Genomic DNA, 20,327 nt, shown 5'->3' with positions numbered 1-20,327 from the left:
AGAATCCATGTCATAAATCAGAAAACATTCATCGTACTCCGCTATTTTTTTTACACATTTGCAAAGAACGAAAGTGCTTTATGCCCCAATTCCTGTTGAGAATATTTTATTTCTATTTATAATTAACCAATGAAAGTCTACATATCCTTAAACCAGGGCCTAATGAATTTGACCTCTCCCAGAACAGTAAACAAAGGAAATAGAAAGTAGGTGTGAGATCACTATCAACCAGAACATAATTGTTTTACGAACAAAATTTGTTTTAGTTTCTTAGAAGGTTTTTTCACGTATAACGGTCTTAGAAAAATTCACTAAAACGTTGTCAGCAATATTCTTGGAAGAAAACGTTAGAAAAACGTTTCTAAATAAAAAAAATGTTAGAATTACCATATACTATATTAAATAGATATTTCGTCTGATTTTTGATCAGGTAAGGCTTCATAATGGTCAACCGTTCCATGTCGGTTTTCGCAATGTAGCTCTAACATAAGCATAGTTGCGTAACCGCAACTATGATAAAAAAAACGTTTTTTATTTCTTATACTTTTCATACAACTGATATTCACCATCGGATATGCTACGTACTGATATAATTGTAACAGTCTGACATGCTATGTACTGGTACCTGACATGCTACGTACTGGTACCATTGTCACAGTCTCACTTGCTTCTAAGATATACTGGTATAATTTTAACAGTGTGACATGCTACGTACTGGTACCAGTGTCACAGTCTGGTCTGGCATGCCACATACTGGTACCATTATCACAGTCACAGATGCTAAGAACTAGTACCATTGTCACAGTCTCAAATGCTACCTACTAGTACTATTGTCACAGTCTCAGATGCTAGGTTGAGCACCTAAATTGCATTAAAGTGAAAGTAGCTGAGAAAAATAGTATCCTTGTGCTCATGGGCAGCTACATATATTGTGACAAACATGAAGTAGCTAAAATAACTTAAATTTTTCATTTTGTTTCTTGTATATCGTTTGTACAGGGTTCGTGAATTGTTACTGTATATTACTTGACTTGCTTGTATTTTGTTACTTTAAATACATGTTGTTAAGGTTGCATTATACTTTTTAACTTTTAAAGTAGCGCCTGTTCTGTTATGTAAGGGCCTGATTTATGATAATGGACCTAGAGGCTTTGTAAGCATGTATTAAACAACACTTGTTTGATCTGAATAATTTGTTAAATAAATGTAACACAATTTGTAATCTGATGTTATATTTTGATGAATTGTGAACAAAATAATACATCGAAGAAACTAAGGCATTATGTTGATTTTTTGTTTTGTTTTAATCTAACCTTAAATTATGATTTATTTAAGCTGTGAGTATTGTATTCATTTAATACATGAATATTGTTTTTAGACCAGAAATTTCTTTTTCTATTCAGTGACCATGGTAAACGCTGGACAATTTTCCATGTTATACCAGGCATCCATGGAATATTTAACAAAGAAAATGTTCCAGGGTTTTCCAGCCAGCATGGAAAAAATACCGTCCGAATACTCCATGTAATCTGGAAAACCCTGGAAAAAAATCCATGGTTTTCCATGGTTTTCCAGATTTCATGGAGTATTCGGACGGTATTTATTCCATGCTGGCTGGAAAACCCTGGAAATTGTTCCATGGTAATTATTCCAGGGTGCCTGGAAAACCATGGAAACTATTCCAGGCTATTTCCACATACCATGGACAATTTTCCACCCTTTTTTTTTAAATATTGACGCTGGAAAAGGCTGGAAACTTAGTCCGAATACTCCAGCCTCATATTTTCCATGGATTTCCATGGAAAACCCTGGACAAAGTACACCCGGGGAGTCTCAGACGCTATGTACTGGTATAATTGTAACAGTCTGACAAGCTACATACTGGTACCATTGTCACAGTCTGACATGTCACATACTGGTACCATTATCATAGTCTTAGATGCTAAGCACTGTTACCATTGTCACCATTGGACATGCTACGTACTGATATAATTGTAACAGTCTGACATGCTACGTACTGGTACCTGACATGCTACGTACTGGTACCATTGTAAAAGTCTGAACTGCTACTTACTGGTACCATTTTCACAGTCTAACATGCAATGTACAGGTATTATTGTCACAGTCTAACATAAGACATACCATACCATTTTCACAACCTGACATACTACATTACTGGTACCATTGCAGCGATTTTTTTTTATATAAAGTACCGGAAAAATGGCATTTTTCCAGTAAAGAAAAAACTACAAATTTCCCAATTGCTGTCAAAAAATATCCCAATTGAAGAAAACTAAAATAACATTGCAACTGCAACATTTAACTAGTTTTCTTATGCAGCGTTATGGCTTGAACCTAAGTAAATATAATATTGACAACTTTACAACATTTAATTGTCAATTTTAAAGTATTTGGGAGCAACCAATTCAAATACACAAATTTTCCCAATTTCTGGGGTTTTCTCGCATAATTTTCCAAATTGGGCTCTTACCAGTTCTTTTCCCAATGGGTTACAAAAGCATTGTCTCAGTCTGTATGTACTGGTACAATGGTCACAGTCTGACATGCTAGGTACTGCCATGGTACCATTACACTATAATGTTTGTATTCATTTTCAGACCAAAACGGTTGCAACTGCACAACCGTTTTGCAATGAAAATAATTTCTTTTTTGTTAACACCCCACTTCAACTTACATACATTTAGATCACTTTCGAGGGGTTACACAATGATTGAATGATCATCAGCATGTTTCTCAGTATTTAACATTCCTGCCAATCCCTCTTAGAGTAATATTTAAGTCTACCTTAAGTTTCAATTAACATCACACACATCAGGGTGTTTTATTTTACTCAGGGCTTTCCTTAGACCTCAAATCTCAAGAGTCAAGGACTCTTGAGACCATATTTTCAAGAGTCAAAATCAAACTTCTGAGAGTCCTAATAATAACGCAGGAGAGTCAATGATTTTTTGCAATTTAAGCAAATTACTGAGATATAATATATAAAAAGCAACAAATAAAAAGATACATGTATGTTAACATTTATTTCTTACATTTTACTGTCACTACAACACTATGCATTTAAACACAATATTTCAATGATTAATAAATACAAAACATGTATTCGAATACAACATTAACTTCATGTATACAGCAGAGTAATATGTCATATGTTCTTCTTTCGCACGTTTGGGGATGTTAGGAGCACTGTCATTTAGATCTAAAGTACGCTTTGTCGTTGGCGTCTTACACACACTTTCAGAGTTACTACCGATTCCGAATTCGAAAAGGTTTCTCCGCGACATTTTCTGAATGCACAAGCACAATTACACTTTGCACAATTACACTTTATCCAATAACTTTGTTTGACCGTTTCGCGTGGCTATTAAATTAAGAATGAAATACAAAATGTGAAAAAAAAACATTTCTGCTGGCTATCACAAAAAAAAAAAAAAAAAACATACGGGTGGTACCTAAACACAATAGCCTATATAAATCGGTAAACTATAAAAGGAAATTATTTCTACTCGCCGATAAAGGTGCCTCCGTATTTAATCCCATCAAAAATTCCGACGCCCTTTAATTATTTCATGTGCCATCTTCACTGAAGACGTGCGACAAACATGCCGTTTTCTATGCCTTCTCAAACGGTCAATTATTACGCCTACATGTATTTTGTAATCAATTAGCTCATGCAAAAATTGTCACTTTGCCACAAGGCCAGTTGTATCGGTTCTATAGTTATTTTTAGCAACTTTGATGCAAAGCGTGTAATTTGACGTTGTAGACAGTACATATGCCAGCATAACTTTCGCGCGTCTTTGAACTGAGCAATCATGAAGTGAAACAGTGATGGGTGCATTCAGCTTTGGAAATACATTCTGCCATACTCTGAAAATATCTCAAAATATGCTTTACGGTGTTCTGTGGATATGGATGTTATTATTTTATATTGAATATTATTAAAACTGACGCGGATGAGTCCATTCTGTTTTGGTGGGTTTATAGTTCTTCTTAAATGCTCTGAGCTTTTATGAGTACATACGTACAGCTCAGAGGGTCAATAGCTGGGAGTTGGATTATTGCAACTAGGTGGGTTTAATACACGTCTTTTCCGCAAACAGCTGATAACAAACGCTATGATAAATAATGGAAAATTAATGCACGCGTCATCGAACCAGCAGTGTTTTAATTGGTCAATACTAGATTTCTTAATTAACCAAACTCCGCCTACTGGGTGGACTTGTGCTTCGATGATTGGAAACGGGCGTTAACGATTAGCGTGTACTAAATGAGATACTCCGCCCCGAGCCAATTATCGCTTAGTCTTAACAACTTTTGATCTCGTTGACGCAAGTTGGTATATTCCCCCGGGTCAAATGTGACGCATGACGTAATTTTCTCAAGAGTCAAAAAGGGGTCTTCTGTAATTTTCAAGCGTCAAAACCCGGGAGCTCGGGTCAAAGGAAAGCCCTGTTACTTTACATGTATCACTGCTTACACATAGGCTTTTTATATAATATTTAAATGAATAACACTACCATTAAAGCCCACAAGAAACACTGAAATATGATTGAATATAAATAATGCTAAATTCATGTAAAAATATATTACGGTAAAACAGTACCGTTATTATTTGTTTCAAATTTTGTTTACTTACATGTAAGTTCAAATACTTCTTCAGAATGTGAATCAAACAGAAGAAAGGAAGAACAAACGAATGTTTCTCTCATACAAGTGTATAATACACAAATTATAATACGTTTAAACAAAGTAAGCATACTAGTATTACGCATGAGGAATTTGAGTTGAAGCCTATGTTACTATTTTGTATACCTGACTATTGGTATATTTAATATTCTAGTCTGATCGGGATATAGATTAATCTAACCTCATGGCATATTCACATCATTCAGGTATTAGTAACAACATTTTACCATTGGAAATGGTAGTGAGATATATTAGCAACCCAAGTCCAAGGGAGACCACTCAAAATTAAAACATTTAACCAAACTTTTACCGCTGGAAGTGAGATATACGAGTACAGCCATTCCAAGGGAGATCACTCAAAATAATAAATGTACAAAACATCTCTGTTTGTCCAGGAATTATAAGTTAAATTGAGATTTTCCATTTACTTCATGGAATTTATGGAGTTCTTCATATCCTTATAAAACTGAAATGCATACGGTATATTATATACTGTTAGACATGAACTAAAGACATGAACATGTCATAAACATGCTTTAATGTTGGTGGTAAATTTATGAAATTTATGGAACACTCATTCAAAATAATTTGACAGAGTGAATCAGGTGATGAATAACAGTCTTGATAATTATTTGATAATTGCTGAGAACAACTTGCAATTAATAAATTACAATGTTCAACACAAATTTACAGCACACAGTATAAAATATGGATTTCTTCTTAATTGGGTTAGAACTGAAAACCCTTGTCCAGTTTATTTGAATTCTTTTATGTGGTTACAAGGAAGATGTCAAAAAATGCTACTTGAAATGACGGGCAACACACATTTGACAGCAGACAATGACTGAACAAAATAGCATATATCTAAGAACTTTCACTTCAGTTGAGCATGCAATATTTGATTGGGCTGCATGCCACTGAGGCTGTGACTCATGGTATTGATATCAATGTAATCTTACCTGACCCGACTTTGCGACCTTGCGGCTTGTAATTCTTGACTTGACAACTATTCCAGGCACTGTTACTTCCACTTTAACAGAAGGTTGGTTAGTATAGGATCAAGTGTTTGGATTGAGTTACAGTCCCACTGCTCATTATACAACTGTTTCAACCACAATCACTTTTATCACAACAAGAGGGAGGTAAGTACATGTCCAGTGTCTAGCTAGAATTATATTAATGTAGCCTACTAGACAACTATTCCAACCACAGTCACTTCCACCTAGACAGTTTGGATGTCAGTACATGTCCAGTGTCTGACTCAAGTTTTCTGCTGCTTACTAGATAACTGTCCCAACCACTGTCACTTCCACCCAAACAGGAGGGGCCAGTATAGTGTCAAGTGTTTGGCTTGAGTAACAGTTCTGCTGGTCACTATATAACTGTTCCAACAACAGTCTCGTCTGCATAGACAGGATGGAGTTCCGAGAATGTACAGCGACTGGCTCAAGTTCTATTTCTCTTGCCTGAAATGCTTGAGCTCCTTGGTTGCCAAAGTGCCCTCTGTACATCAACTGTGTATTTGAAACAGAAAAAAATAATTAGCTCATTAATTATTTCCCAAAAAAGTAAACACAACTCTGTGAATACATACTATTAATGCGTTAAAACTTTTTCAGCCATAAAACAACCTATCAGATTCTCAAATCAAGCGTGAAAAACATGTAATTGAAATCAACTTACCAACATTTCTACCCGATTGCTAACCAATATAATTTCACTGTTTTATTAAAGTTTAATTATAATTTAGTATAAAACTGAACTCAAATAAAAATGATCTCAATAAAAATGTGTTGCTATGTCTGCTTTACATAAAAGCTTTAAATCATGGATACAGGATGTAGAAGTCTAAATCACAAGTGTAAAATTGTGTATTTTTAGAATGCAAAAAAAGAAGCTCAATGAAAATATTTGTGTTTTGTGTGTTCCTTGGCTATTCAAGAGCTCTTTAAATATTACATTTATCAGCTACTGAGGTGTTTTCATGGCTCTATTGATAGTGAAACAAAATACACCAATTAAATTGATGAGATGCCATCATGGGCATTCTGGTTCTTAATATAAACAAAATCATTCTCTACTTGCTTGGTTGAGGTAGTATTGTAGTGAAAATAAAGTCACTTCCAACAGCCTTGCTGTTGGGCTAGCTGTTTAGCTACGTGGTTTAATTGTCTGACTACCACTCTGGAGGTTGTGGGTTCTAACCCCGGCTTGAGCTCAGTATTTTCACATTAGTATATTATTATTTCACACATATAATTCACTACTTGCTTGGGGGACAAAGTATATCATTATGTCACACCAAAGGAGAGTTCTCTGTTGCAATAGGCATTAGGCCATCTGAACTTAAAAATTCTATTCACTGAACATATTTTTTATATAATTGTAACAGTTTTGTTGTTTTTTTGTCATTCACATTCGGGTCCGGTAAGCAGACCCATTTCCAATGGAAATAAGTATATATTTTTCCCAAATGGAAGCTAAAAATTCCTAATGGAAGGTTTGCAAAAAAAAATAAAAAATTTAGATCTCAATATTTTGTTATCTCCCATCCAAGTTCAAACATAGTAAATATAATACTGGACACTCTTTTATTCTCAATTTTGAAGCATATTTTGCAAAACAACAACACCAATTTCCCAATTTTAGTCAAAACGCCGCGAAATTCCCCAATTCAAAGGGGCCTGGCCCCATTCCCAAAATGGTGAAAAAAACACTGCGTAAACAGTTGTCCTTATTCTCAATATCTACCTTCCTAATTGTATCACGAGTGGTAACAATTCATAGTATAAGGTAAAATATGTTTATATTCACAGTTCTCAATTTATAGAATGTTGAACACGAGTTCACAAATAACTATAGGTTTACTATAGACAATGACAAAAATGCTTTATAATAGCTAAAATAACATATAAACAAAAGCACCGCATTACAGGTGCCAAGGCTTGGCTGCAGGTGCTGTTTAGAATAAATGAAAGCTTGTCCGAATTTTTGTTAGAGGTCCCAGTGACATTGACCTTTGACCTAGTGACCCAAAAATGGGTGTGCAGTGTAAAATTCATCAAGTTGCATCTACACTGCGGGGAATCACGTGATCACAAAAGTACATCGTACGCACAAAATGGCGGAAAAAGCTCTCGCTTAATAACAAAAATCAAGGTATTCTCATATTTTATAATATTACATTGCAAATTCTATTTTATATTAATTGAATATCATGATATACCATTTTCATCATATTTTTTATGCTTTCAGAACGTCTAAAAGGGATATTTCGTTATTTTTGGAGACGAGTTAATGAGTGACGTCACCACGACTCACGCACACCTGCTATATGCAGACTCTGCCCACTGGTTTGCAAAAGGTGGTTGGCATAACGCTGATCTATATAGAAAGATTGTGTTGAAAATTACTGATATTTCCACAATTATTTTAATCCTCAAAACACACTGAAACTCAATTACCTTTTATATAGCTTTTATATAAAACATAACATTGTATTTCTGTTTTAGCTAATTAAGCATGTGAAGTTATGAAATCAACATGTCCAACATGAATGTACACGAACATTTCAATGCACAAATGCACAAATGAAAAGTGTGTCTACTTTAAAAATAATGTGCATGTGTTCATACGCGTCGGCACATGTAATCTGCCGTTTAATTGGCCTTTTGATTGACAGATACTTATTATCAACACAAGTGTCATAAACATTAGTGTGTCTACTTTAAAAATAATTTGCATGTGTTCATAATGATACGCGTCGACACATGTAATCTGCCCCATAATTGGCCTATTGTATGAGAGATACTAACTATCAAACTATCAATACGAGTGTCATAAACATTAGTGACCCAATGTGTCCCCCCCCAACAGGTAGGAAGGTGTTTGTCCAGTAATTAAGCAAGCTTAATGATGCTTTCACTTGTATCTTGAACCTTGAAAATTGCACTTTCTTGGTCTAAATAAAATACATTTTATAATATAGAAGGAACAAAAGACTAAACAAGTTTTTGCATATTTCTAATACTCGTTAAATAAAATGGCGGTTCATTGAAAATTAACGTTTCCAATATTAATTCACATACCGGGTAATTTATTTGTTGTTCAATAAAATACTTTATTTCTGTCACAAAGATTTGACAGATTGTAGATATCGCATTATGGCTTCCAAATCAAATAACAATTTTATGGTGTTGATCATTTACGCTAATTATTAAAACAAATAACAATACAATTTATTCCAAAGCCGATGTTGGTGTGGTGTGATATAGTTCTAAATTAATGTATTGTGTTTTAGAATTCATTTAAGGTTCATGGGGGGGGATAAAATTCATTAAAAATTCGCTTTGGTTTTTCTTCATTCAATGTGGCACAATATGGTCAAACTATATATCATTTTAAAGCTTAAGACAGATAGAATAACATAAACACATTTTTGACATTCAATATTTGTGTGCTTTATTCATATTTTGGTTTAAAACCAATACATTTTTACACTAATTTACAAAATCTCAATCTAAAGTTAGGAAGGATATGCACTACCTTAAGTTGAATAAATACAAAGCTATATACATATACAAGGTCAAGTTAGCAACATTTCACAGAAAATTATTGTCATAAAACAACAAATGAGTTTTTATTCAACTGCCTATTTTGGATAAATTTCCTAAACAAAGTTCTAAAAATAACTAAAACGTAACTACTTTTTAAAAATCCAGGTATGGTGGATAGTAAGAGTCACAATTCTTCTTCAAAGGCTTAACAATTTTGTTATTTACCTCTCAACCAAATTGCAAATTTAAACCATCTAAAATTGAAATAGATTGCAGACGACATATAAAATTGTAAAGAATTATAAAGAAATTGGCAAACCGATTGATTTTATATTTCGATTACTTCTACCCATTTTGAAAGCGTGGCCCTCGCTGTGCTCCGTAGAAAAACGTGCAAAACAAATCGGTCGAAACCACGTGCAGTAGTGAGAAAACCGGGTATGTGTATACACATACCTGAGAAAACACAAACATATTTTGACAGTTGGTTCGCAACTAGTAAAACAACTATTAACATTAATCAGCAAAAGATCGCACTCAATAACAGAAATGACCACGTAGAGATATCATCACTTACCCTATTTCAAATATTTTCCAGCTGAAAATTGTCCCCCACACGTCTTTTTTAGTTTATTTGTATTGTTTTTTCTGGAGCCGAAGTGCATCTCACAGAATATCCATCTAACTTCCGTTGTTTTCACTTTTGTTATTAAAAACTTTGTTTAAAAGAATTATTTCTCCTTTTAGATTGTTAAAGCGATGTGTTATTATATATTATCAATAGAATAGTATACCTTGATGAATTTAACGGAGTTACGTATCGATCTTTCTGTCAGTCTGTAAGCGTACTATTTTATGCGCAATAATATAAGTATGGTGATTCGACAACAATTGTAAACATTGGTGAAATGCTTCTTACACAGTTATTCTTTTGAGTGTTTATGAGGTCTGATCGTGCAGTTTGCAAACATCAACGGAAAGATTACAATCCAATGCATTTGTCATCGTCAACCGTTTGGAATGTCAATAAGGCGATGAGTTAGTTTTTAGCATGTTTCTTTCTATGTTATGAATTTACAAATGGCTGCCCCCATGGTGATGAAATGACATGTGTTCGAGTTTTGATATTTCTAGATATGTAAAAAAAATTTACTATTTAAGCGTAACTTGCCCTCGTCAATGTCGATATTATTCACTAGTTATATAATTTTCCGCCAAAATACGTGGAATAAACATGATTCAGATTTTTGAAAATAATGTATATTTTAGTGTTAAAATCGCTTTGTATTTTGATTGATTTTGTGGATGGTATGATACGTTGATGTACAAAATTGGTAGCAGTTTGAAGGAAAAACATCCTTTAAAGCATATATGTATACATTTTCAATGTGGCACTCTTCCTTTAGTCAAATTTGAGTTCAATGCTTGGGGTCCCACATTTTTCAAAATGAAGCCTCTACATGAACCTTAAGAAGTTCTGACTTATTTTCTTATTAAAAAAATGACTAATTGCATATATTTTCGGTATCAGTAACCAGCGCTTTTTCCCAAACAGTGACTGCGCATGCACAAACAAGCCCAATGTAAACAATAACAATTAACTTGTCTATAACATAAATAGGATGATAAATAGTGCACACACATCTAGACCTTTGCATAAAGACACACTCTTTCTACATTTGAGGGGGGGTGTTTATTTGAATATTTCATTAAAAAAAGCAATTTTACCTTATTTTGCAAAATGAGTTGCGCCTTAGGTTATGCAATGGTGAACAACTTCTCTACCTAAAGCGCATTGATTGATGTAAACAAATCGATATTTAGGTGAATCTCTACACTAGGTCACCGTACGATAGAGAGATACTTAAAGAAAAGGGGAGCAACTCATTCATCTTTCTTGACAAAATGTACAGTTTACGATTCTGTAGTGTTTTCACGGTTAGCTCTTTGGGGTTCTTTCACAACAACTACAGCAATTACTAGCAACGACAAGATACTAAACTACTCACATGGGCATCAACTGGAATGCTCGTCAGGATGGCACCAATCGTCCTCGTCGTCTTCGAGGGAACTCGTCGGCTATACTCGTCGGTTGCACGTCACAAAATGGCTCTATACATGTACTTCTGGGAATACACCTCCAGGCAAATACGTACTTAAACACACAGTCACCGGCTTACATACACATATACTTCTGGGAATACACCTCCAGGGAAATGCCTGTCATTTACACAATCACAGGCAACTCACAGACTCACATGCACAGTCACAGACTCACTTATATCTTCTGGGAATGGCCTTCCAGGTAAATACGTGTTGAACACACATAAAATACAATATAATACAATATGATACAATATAATCTATACTCAGGCTCACAATTACTCACTCAGGCTCACAATTACTCCAAGCAATACTCAACTTGGGAAAAGACGTCCACTCGCATCAGTCACCCGTGCATAAGAGACCGTACAAACTCGTGCTACCCAGCATGCACTATACCGATTTGTCGCTGGTTCCCAATCACGAGGTATGTGCGCATTTTGTAGACCGGGCACCGGCACAACACTCCTCCCACTTTTGTCCTTTTGGGACGACGCCACACAGCGAAGGAATCGTACCGGCGCCACCGATGAAGTAATAGTGCCCCTTGCGTAAGCACCTTGACCCAACTCCAAAAGTCAGGCATAGCTTTCGTCCGACCTCTCTTTTGGCGCAACGCCTGCCATAAACCACAACTAAAGTTAATGCATCTTCATTAAATGACCATTTGTGTTTAGCACCTTCGCACAAATATGAACGCATATGAGCCTTAATCTTTGTTAATAAAGAGTTAAAAATAAAAGTTCATAATAAGGCCCGGTAACTCTTGCTCCTTTTCTTGTCTGCACAATAATTGGACAAGTGTACCCACCTTCCAACCTATTTTCACAAATTTTAAGAAATAAAATAACTGCATACAAATACATCTCCTCGCAGCCCAGATGAGAAGGCCTACGCCCTCTGCATGTGACTGCATAATATACAATAAAAATCCTCTTGGTTATATTAAAATAAAAATCACAAGAAATTTAACTTTCTAAGGTAATAAAAATCCTCTTGGTTATATTAAAATAAAAATCACAAGAAATTTAACTTTCTAAGGTAATAAAAATCCTCTTGGTTATATTAAAATAAAAATCACAAGAAATGTAACTTTCTAAGGTACTACAAATGCGTTAAAATAATATCTAAGTGACACAAAGGTTAAAAATATAAGAATACAAATAATCTTATTTTTGTCCAAATAATACATACAATTGCTTTTAATTTTATATAGAGAACGTACATTTTGCAACATAATCATTGACATTATATGGAGGAAAAGACAACTAAAATAAAACTATTGTACCCACTACATTCCTCCCACTTTTCTCCTCTTGGGCCGCCGCCGTACGGTCGCACCCAAGGCAGAAGAGACAGAAACTCAAATGGGACCATGATCCCCCTCCCGCAGGCACAGGAGTGCCTTTGCCAAGCGGGGTACATACAGACCGCTGCATTCTAGCGGTTAGTGACCAATATGTTTCTTGCATAAGAAATTTTCCATCACATTAGTTAATTAAAAAAAACATTCCTGTTGGCTTTCGTCCAACAAGTACAGTCACTTATGTATTAGAATGTAGAGATCACACTGAGAAATAATGTACTTTACAAAAATAAAAACAAAATAAAAGTGTACATGCACCGGGAAACATCTCCGGCCATTCAAAAATTCAAAGTGACGCTAGAGACAGTTGCCGTCAAGCACGGTTACACACAAATTTAAAAAGACCTGCAAATATTGTTTAAAAGAACAACTCCGGGAAATACCACTTCCGGCCAACAGTATTGAGTGTGACAGTAGTCGTCAAGCACTGTCACCTATAAAAAACAAACTCATTCGACAAACTTCTACGACATTGCTCGGCATATGGTTGGTAGAAAAGAATTTATAGAAAATTACGGAAATAAATGACATGATACAACAATGACGAAGTGATTGAAGTTAGATCGACTCACAAATCTTAACATGGAAGGATAAAAGGTGACGGAGGTGCCAAGACTGGGATATTGCAGGGGAAACCGGGTTTTTATTCACCATCTGCGTAGTTACCACATCCGATGGTGCGGTGTGACAGCGGTCGTCCGACAATGTCCGACAATGTCACACCCGACCATAAGTTAAAAAAAATAAACAACAGACTTCACGGGAAATAATCAAACACATCCGTGACTGTGCAAAGCACTTCTTAGCGCGATAATACAAAAATTACAGGAAGTTAAGCGCGGACGGCACAAGATAATTTGGGACGACACTTTATGCCTATTCATTAAACCCCCATTTCGCAGAGCACTGCTCAGATTAATTTCAATTTTATAGTTCCAACAATATTGCAATAAAAGACTGGGCTTAAACTGAGACAATAGGACATATATATTCAAAACAATCTAATCAAATTAATCAAAATGTTTAAGAGAACTATTACTTTTATACACCGCGTACTTTATGTAATATTCATAACAACAGCTTTTACTACTACTACTACTACTACTACTACTACTGCTACTACTACTACTACTACTACTACTACTACTACTACCACTACTACTACTACTACTACTACTACTACTACTACTACTACTACTACTGCTGCTGCTTTTAGTGTTACTACTAGAGATACTCCGCGTACACCGTAATTCATTATCAACACCGCGAATAGAATGTCACTGCAACTTTACTGTAAATTTTTTAAATTGGGGGTCTTTTGTATTTTGCATTGTTTTCCTAGTTTTACTAACAAGTAACCTCGCCATTTACAATTTTAGGCGGTACAGATTTTGGAAGTTAGACGCTCTGGTGGTCGCCAACCTAATTTCCACCGCTGGGACCGCTCCCAGCGGCGAGAACTAGAGGGTCGCCACCCTTTGGAACCACGCCTAACAAGTCTTCGAACACCACCTTCCCAGCTGTCATCTGGGGTAACTCGGCATCCGCATGCGCCGCCCCCACGGCGGTCACACGCGGCAACTTCTGTCGCCCGTCTGACAGGTACTGACCTTCCGGTGGCCGAAGTAGTTTCAGCAGCTTTTCGTTGGGCTAATTTGGCCCCCACCTGGTCGGCCCTGTCGGTCGCCATGCTTTTAGCCGCCTCCGCAGACTGAACCGCAACGCGCTGCACGCGAAATTCATCATCGCACACAGGATCTCCATGGCCTCCTTCAGTGCTCTCGCCAATGACCATCCTTGGATCACTGACGACATCTGGCACTGTTGGCAGCATCAAGGGAACTGCATCGTGCACGTCCTTGGCATGCTGCACTTTCATGCAGAACTGGGAAACCGGACCTAGCTGGTTTACATGATCCACTTCCGGTTGGCCCAACTGCTTAGTCGTTGCAGCTACCACAACGGGCTCCTTCTCCTTATGGTTGGGCAAGGACATGGCATGGAAATGTCCCCAGTTGGAACCATATCTGCCGCGATACGATCCCTCAGGGCGGACTTTTGAATTTTGGTTCCGATGCCCACGTAAACCTCCGCCATCCGCACCCGCAGGATACATAACCTGGCGTTGGTCGTTGTACCACCGGTTCCGGACCTTCCCTGGGTAGGGGCACTCCACAGGGTATTCGGCATAGCCTTTTTTATTTCGAAACGGCTTACCCGGTTGTCGGACAAAGGGATCAACGGCCGAACTTCCAAAAGAGTTTGACAATCTCTCCACAGCATCCAGCAACTTCTCGACCACCTGCGTCAATTTGTCGACCGCCGACACACTGACCTCATCCGCAGTGGGTGCTTTCTTCACCTCGTGAACCCACCTTGACTCTTCTTGCTCAGTCTCCTGGGTATACCTTTGAGCCGCGGCGCAAGCCGACTGAACATGGCTATATACCTTTAGCATGTTCATCGCATCTCCCATAGATGTTGGTAACTGCAGACTAACATGCTTGCCGGCCTCCTCGTCAATCAAACCGTGACAAAACTTCGTCACTGCCTGTTCAGCGGCGTATGCATAGGGCAGATCACGAAACGCCGCTGTAGCCAGCTTCAGCGCCCGATCTGACCAATTGTCAAGGGACTCGCCTACTTCCTGATGGGCAACGTGGAAACGGCCCTGCGCGGTGGCGGTAAGCTCCCTGGCGCCAAAACGCTCCTGCAGTCGCTGCATTAGCTCTGCGTAAGGTACCGTCCCTCTCCCTTCGGTAAGCAACGCATAGAAATCGACCGCCTTTCCTGTCAAACACCAACCAAGGCAATCGGCGCATTCTGCGTCAGACCAATCTTGCACCCTTGCGTAGCGCTCAAACTTGCTCTGAAAAACAAACCAATTGCTCTGCCCATCATATAGCAGGCTCTTAGGCAATTTTGTCAGAACATCCCGATCTTTCTGTGTCGGGGGAATACTTGGGCCAGGAGGGTTGCTTGGTCCGGGCAAATTATTGAAAACCGGTGCATTGCTGGGTATGGGAATAGTGATGGTAGATGGAATTGGGACAGGTAGACCATTCGGGGCAAGAGGGCCCTTTGAGGCACGATGGGATCCCGTAGGCCCATTGTCCCTACTCTGGGGCAAACCTAACAAAGGGGGCGGGGCGGGGACGCTTGATGTGACATTAAACGGTTTCGGTATGCTTGTCATCATATTGTCCGGCTGTAACAACATACGCTTTGGGAGCAAAGGCTTTGCAATCTGGGGAAGAAAATCGTCCCATTGAGCTACGTCCGCCTCAAGAGCCGAAATTTGGGCTTCGAGTTGGGCCCTCTCGCGAGCCTGACTTACCGAGTCCTTCTCAAGCACAGACATATCTATCCACCTTTCGTGTGGGTCAATGGGCCTATTTGCGATTGACCGCCCCATTCTACCCTCCCCAACATGTTCCGCCCCATCCCCATACCCCAGTGCTTCTCTAAATAATGCGGGATTAGTACTAAAATCCAACTCGGTCATGTCACCAAAGGTCAGCGGCCGCCCTATAATTGCCTCTAAAGTATCTGGTAACAAATTTCCCGTATTTTCCCGTATCAAAACAATGGCCTGTGCCAGTTGTCTGCCCACACCCAGAATATTGCATAATCTAGTGGGAGTGTCGTAGTTCACTCGAATTTTTCTGGGGGCTACCAGTAAAAATGGTGGGGTATATCCACTTCCCATATCCATTGTTAATTTAGAACTTTACAAGTAAATATGAAAAAGTTAAATTAATAAACAACCTAAAATAAATGGGCCGAGAAATTCTGAAATAAAAACTTTTGTATCTACTGGTAGACAATTAAAATTTAATTGCCCAACAATAACCAATTAACAAAATCGCTATCACTGTTGTTGCTATCAATAATCAATAAAAACTGAAAGTAAGAAACACGTCGCTTTAACTTGACGTTAAGCACTTATTTTCCGGGACCCAGTTTACATTCGCAATAACACTGCTATAAATAGAATTGCCAAGGACAAAATTCGTGCCCGTAAACTTCTATTTCCTCGGACTTTAGTTACCGATATATCAGCAATTTACACTGCTATATACAACAGTCAACCAAACACGTTTTTCATGAACTGCTGCGCACAGAATACGCGCCAACTAATCACGGGAAAATTGCCAAATAAAAAAAAACACGTTGCCATCCGTGGATTACACAAGCAATTAAACTGTAACAAACAGCATTGGACAATCACGTTTTTTAAGAAATATTTCACCAACTGATAACATGGCCGGCGAATGCCAACAATGGAAAAAAACTACGATGCTGTCTGTTTGTTACACACTTCTTAAAATAGACGAACACTGAGTTCAACAAGTTAAAAACAGAAATCACGTTTTATGAAACGAACAGTTTCTATAAACTCTAAATTAAATTTGATCCGTCGATTGAAAATAAATTATGCGATGCCGATTGATTTTGCAACTAGCCTAACCGTTAAACACAATTTTCACTTTGTCCCCCGTTGGGCGCCATTGTAGTGTTTTCACGGTTAGCTCTTTGGGGTTCTTTCACAACAACTACAGCAATTACTAGCAACGACAAGATACTAAACTACTCACATGGGCATCAACTGGAATGCTCGTCAGGATGGCACCAATCGTCCTCGTCGTCTTCGAGGGAACTCGTCGGCTATACTCGTCGGTTGCACGTCACAAAATGGCTCTATACATGTACTTCTGGGAATACACCTCCAGGCAAATACGTACTTAAACACACAGTCACCGGCTTACATACACATATACTTCTGGGAATACACCTCCAGGGAAATGCCTGTCATTTACACAATCACAGGCAACTCACAGACTCACATGCACAGTCACAGACTCACTTATATCTTCTGGGAATGGCCTTCCAGGTAAATACGTGTTGAACACACATAAAATACAATATAATACAATATGATACAATATAATCTATACTCAGGCTCACAATTACTCACTCAGGCTCACAATTACTCCAAGCAATACTCAACTTGGGAAAAGACGTCCACTCGCATCAGTCACCCGTGCATAAGAGACCGTACAAACTCGTGCTACCCAGCATGCACTATACCGATTTGTCGCTGGTTCCCAATCACGAGGTATGTGCGCATTTTGTAGACCGGGCACCGGCACAACAATTCATTTGTTTGAGAAATTGAAATTGTAGTTATAAAACCATCGTAAATTTATAGTTATTGCAAATTAATAGATGTAAGAAACAAATATTTACCTGTGTCATTACATTATAAGCTTTATATTCGTTACTAAAATGTATGTTTTATGTTCGTTCACTAAACGCGTTGACAAACGACGCCATCTTAGGTTACATTCAACTAAAACATCGAATATCCCTCAGTAGTTCGTAATTTCTAAAGAGTTTTTTTCTCTTCTTGCATAAAAGCAATTTTACAATTTTAGACTTGTAATATGTGGCTATTATAATAACCTATATGTATCTTGAGTATTTTTATGACGTAAATTGCATTCTTCTGTGTTTTCTGTTGTATGGGGCTTTTGTCGAGAAATGCTTTGTCGAAATATGGCTGCCAAAACGATGTTTGTACTGGTGTCTGCATTCGCATGACATGCCCTTTTATTGAAATTAATGAAACAACATATCGATCGTTAAAATAATGCCTGGCTTGCAATAGGAAAAAGAAAGGCTAAAAAAATGCTTTAAACGTTTGCAGTATTATAATGGGATCCTTTCGGAATTGGAATTAGTATAATTTAAATGGTAAAAGCACATATACTGGCATGTTTATGTTGCAAATATTCATCTACAAGCATGATAAGAAAACGATTTTTTATGATTGTTCGACCATTGGAGTGCTAGACAAGATGAGAGATGTGAATATTTGGGCCAAAATGAGTGGGCATGTAAGGGACGGGAAGGGGATCCGGTTGGGAAGAATAAGTGTTAACTTTCCGAATTACCTTTCTAGCAAATAGGATGATCTTCATATATTTAAATTTCAGATGGATAACAAGATTACAAAAAATACACAATGACACGGATGTATTCCATTCACGCCATTCTCTCTTGTTTCGTAGGCTTGATCTTTTATCCATTTAGCCACAAATTGAGAACAAATCAGTGGCAGTCTTGCTCCAGGCTGGAAGAATGTGAACACGCCGTTAAGAACTTTATTTGTTCAAATATCTGAAGTTATTGAAATATATGTGAAAAAATTTTAAGTGCATAAAGACAAGTATCCTTGCAGTTTGTGCCGATATCTTAATTAAGGTATATGAATACATCCTTGAATACGTCTGAAATCGGTGACAAACTTTCACGTTGCGTTTAGTATAACCGTGCATAGCCGTGCAGTGCACAATGCATTGTTAAACAAGAACGCAGACTTATTAAATAAAGTAATTCTGGTGTATTTCACACTGCCATAAGCAGCAAAAATCTGTATGTTATGTACTCGTTGAAATTCTTATTTTAAAAAGTGCTTGTTTCAGACAAATCTCTGTGCGTAGGTTGTAATTTTGGTATTGAAAGTGTCGTTAAATCAATTTACCAAAACATACTGTCATGTGTGGCATATTCTGTAATAATTATAATGTCAAGTAAAATAGTTGAATGAAAGTCATAGGATTCCAATCCGGGACCTCTTCGGGTCAGATATAACGCGATTCCTCTGTGTCTGTCAGGCTTAAATACTGTTCAGCCTATTTAAAGTTATATTATGGGCATCTCACAATTTATAGGTGTATATCGCAACCGTTTTTATTTCATCTGTGGTGTTTTCACTTCATATACAATAATATTTGTTAATGCAGCATCAACATACTATAATGCTAAAACAATATCCCGGAAAGAGAAAAATAATGCATTTTAACATGAAAATGATTCGATTTCAATGTGAATCTAAATTTAGTTCTAGTGCAGATTCGTTCATACGACACAAGGACACTATTTTGTTGAACGTATCATTTCGGCTTAGAGGACTGGGTGACTCATGTAAAATATCGAATATAATATATATTTTTATAAACAATTAGAAGAAAGATGAATTGCAGATAATTGGTCGGTAACCACATTTTAACTAACTCTTTTGGTTGTTAATTCTTTTCAGCTCAAATTAACAGTGAAAAATGCCCATAATATCACTTTTAAACACCTTGTAAGAAAATACACGTACTTTAAAAATTATCATTACAATGCATTCTAGACGCTTGACTCTATTAATAAATGTATTTCCTTTACAGCCCAACCGATTTTTACAACTAACCTCCAGATCTGAAAGGTTACGGTAATACATGATTGAATTAATACCTTGACGATTTTGGGAGTAAATATTTCAGTTTTTTTTTTGTTTTCAGTTATTCATTTAACATATCCAGACTCATCGGAAAGTTACAGTCAGGTCCAGCTGTTGAATCTTCATACTAGAATTCAACAACTGACCTGTAAGTGTGATTATAATTCTTTTGTTATGCATACATGCATTGCACTCGACAACACCGTCTTCAAATAGTGATGCTTTTTGGTATTTTATTTCAGATGTACATCGATGATGAAGTTACAAGCTGGACAAGATATGTCAGACGCAAAAAACTGAA

The 20,327-nt window shown here is 37.2% G+C and overlaps 1 protein-coding gene across 1 annotated transcript in view; it reads right to left on the bottom strand.

The window, feature by feature from the left end:
- Positions 1-18,369, bottom strand: part of LOC127881603 (uncharacterized) — a 638,632-nt gene extending 620,263 nt beyond the window's left edge. The window contains exons 1-2 of the mRNA XM_052429635.1: positions 17,986-18,369; positions 5,670-6,224 (exon numbers count right to left, since the gene is read on the bottom strand). The gene's annotated coding sequence lies outside the window, so the exon portion shown is untranslated. The remainder of the gene's footprint in view (positions 1-5,669; positions 6,225-17,985) is intronic.
- Between the last annotated feature and the right edge of the window lie 1,958 nt (positions 18,370-20,327).

Source organism: Dreissena polymorpha, chromosome 1, assembly GCF_020536995.1.
Source record: "Dreissena polymorpha isolate Duluth1 chromosome 1, UMN_Dpol_1.0, whole genome shotgun sequence".
Taxonomy (NCBI): domain Eukaryota; kingdom Metazoa; phylum Mollusca; class Bivalvia; order Myida; family Dreissenidae; genus Dreissena; species Dreissena polymorpha.
The sequence above is the reverse complement of the archived record's forward strand: the minus strand, read 5'-3'. Positions and strand labels throughout refer to the sequence as shown.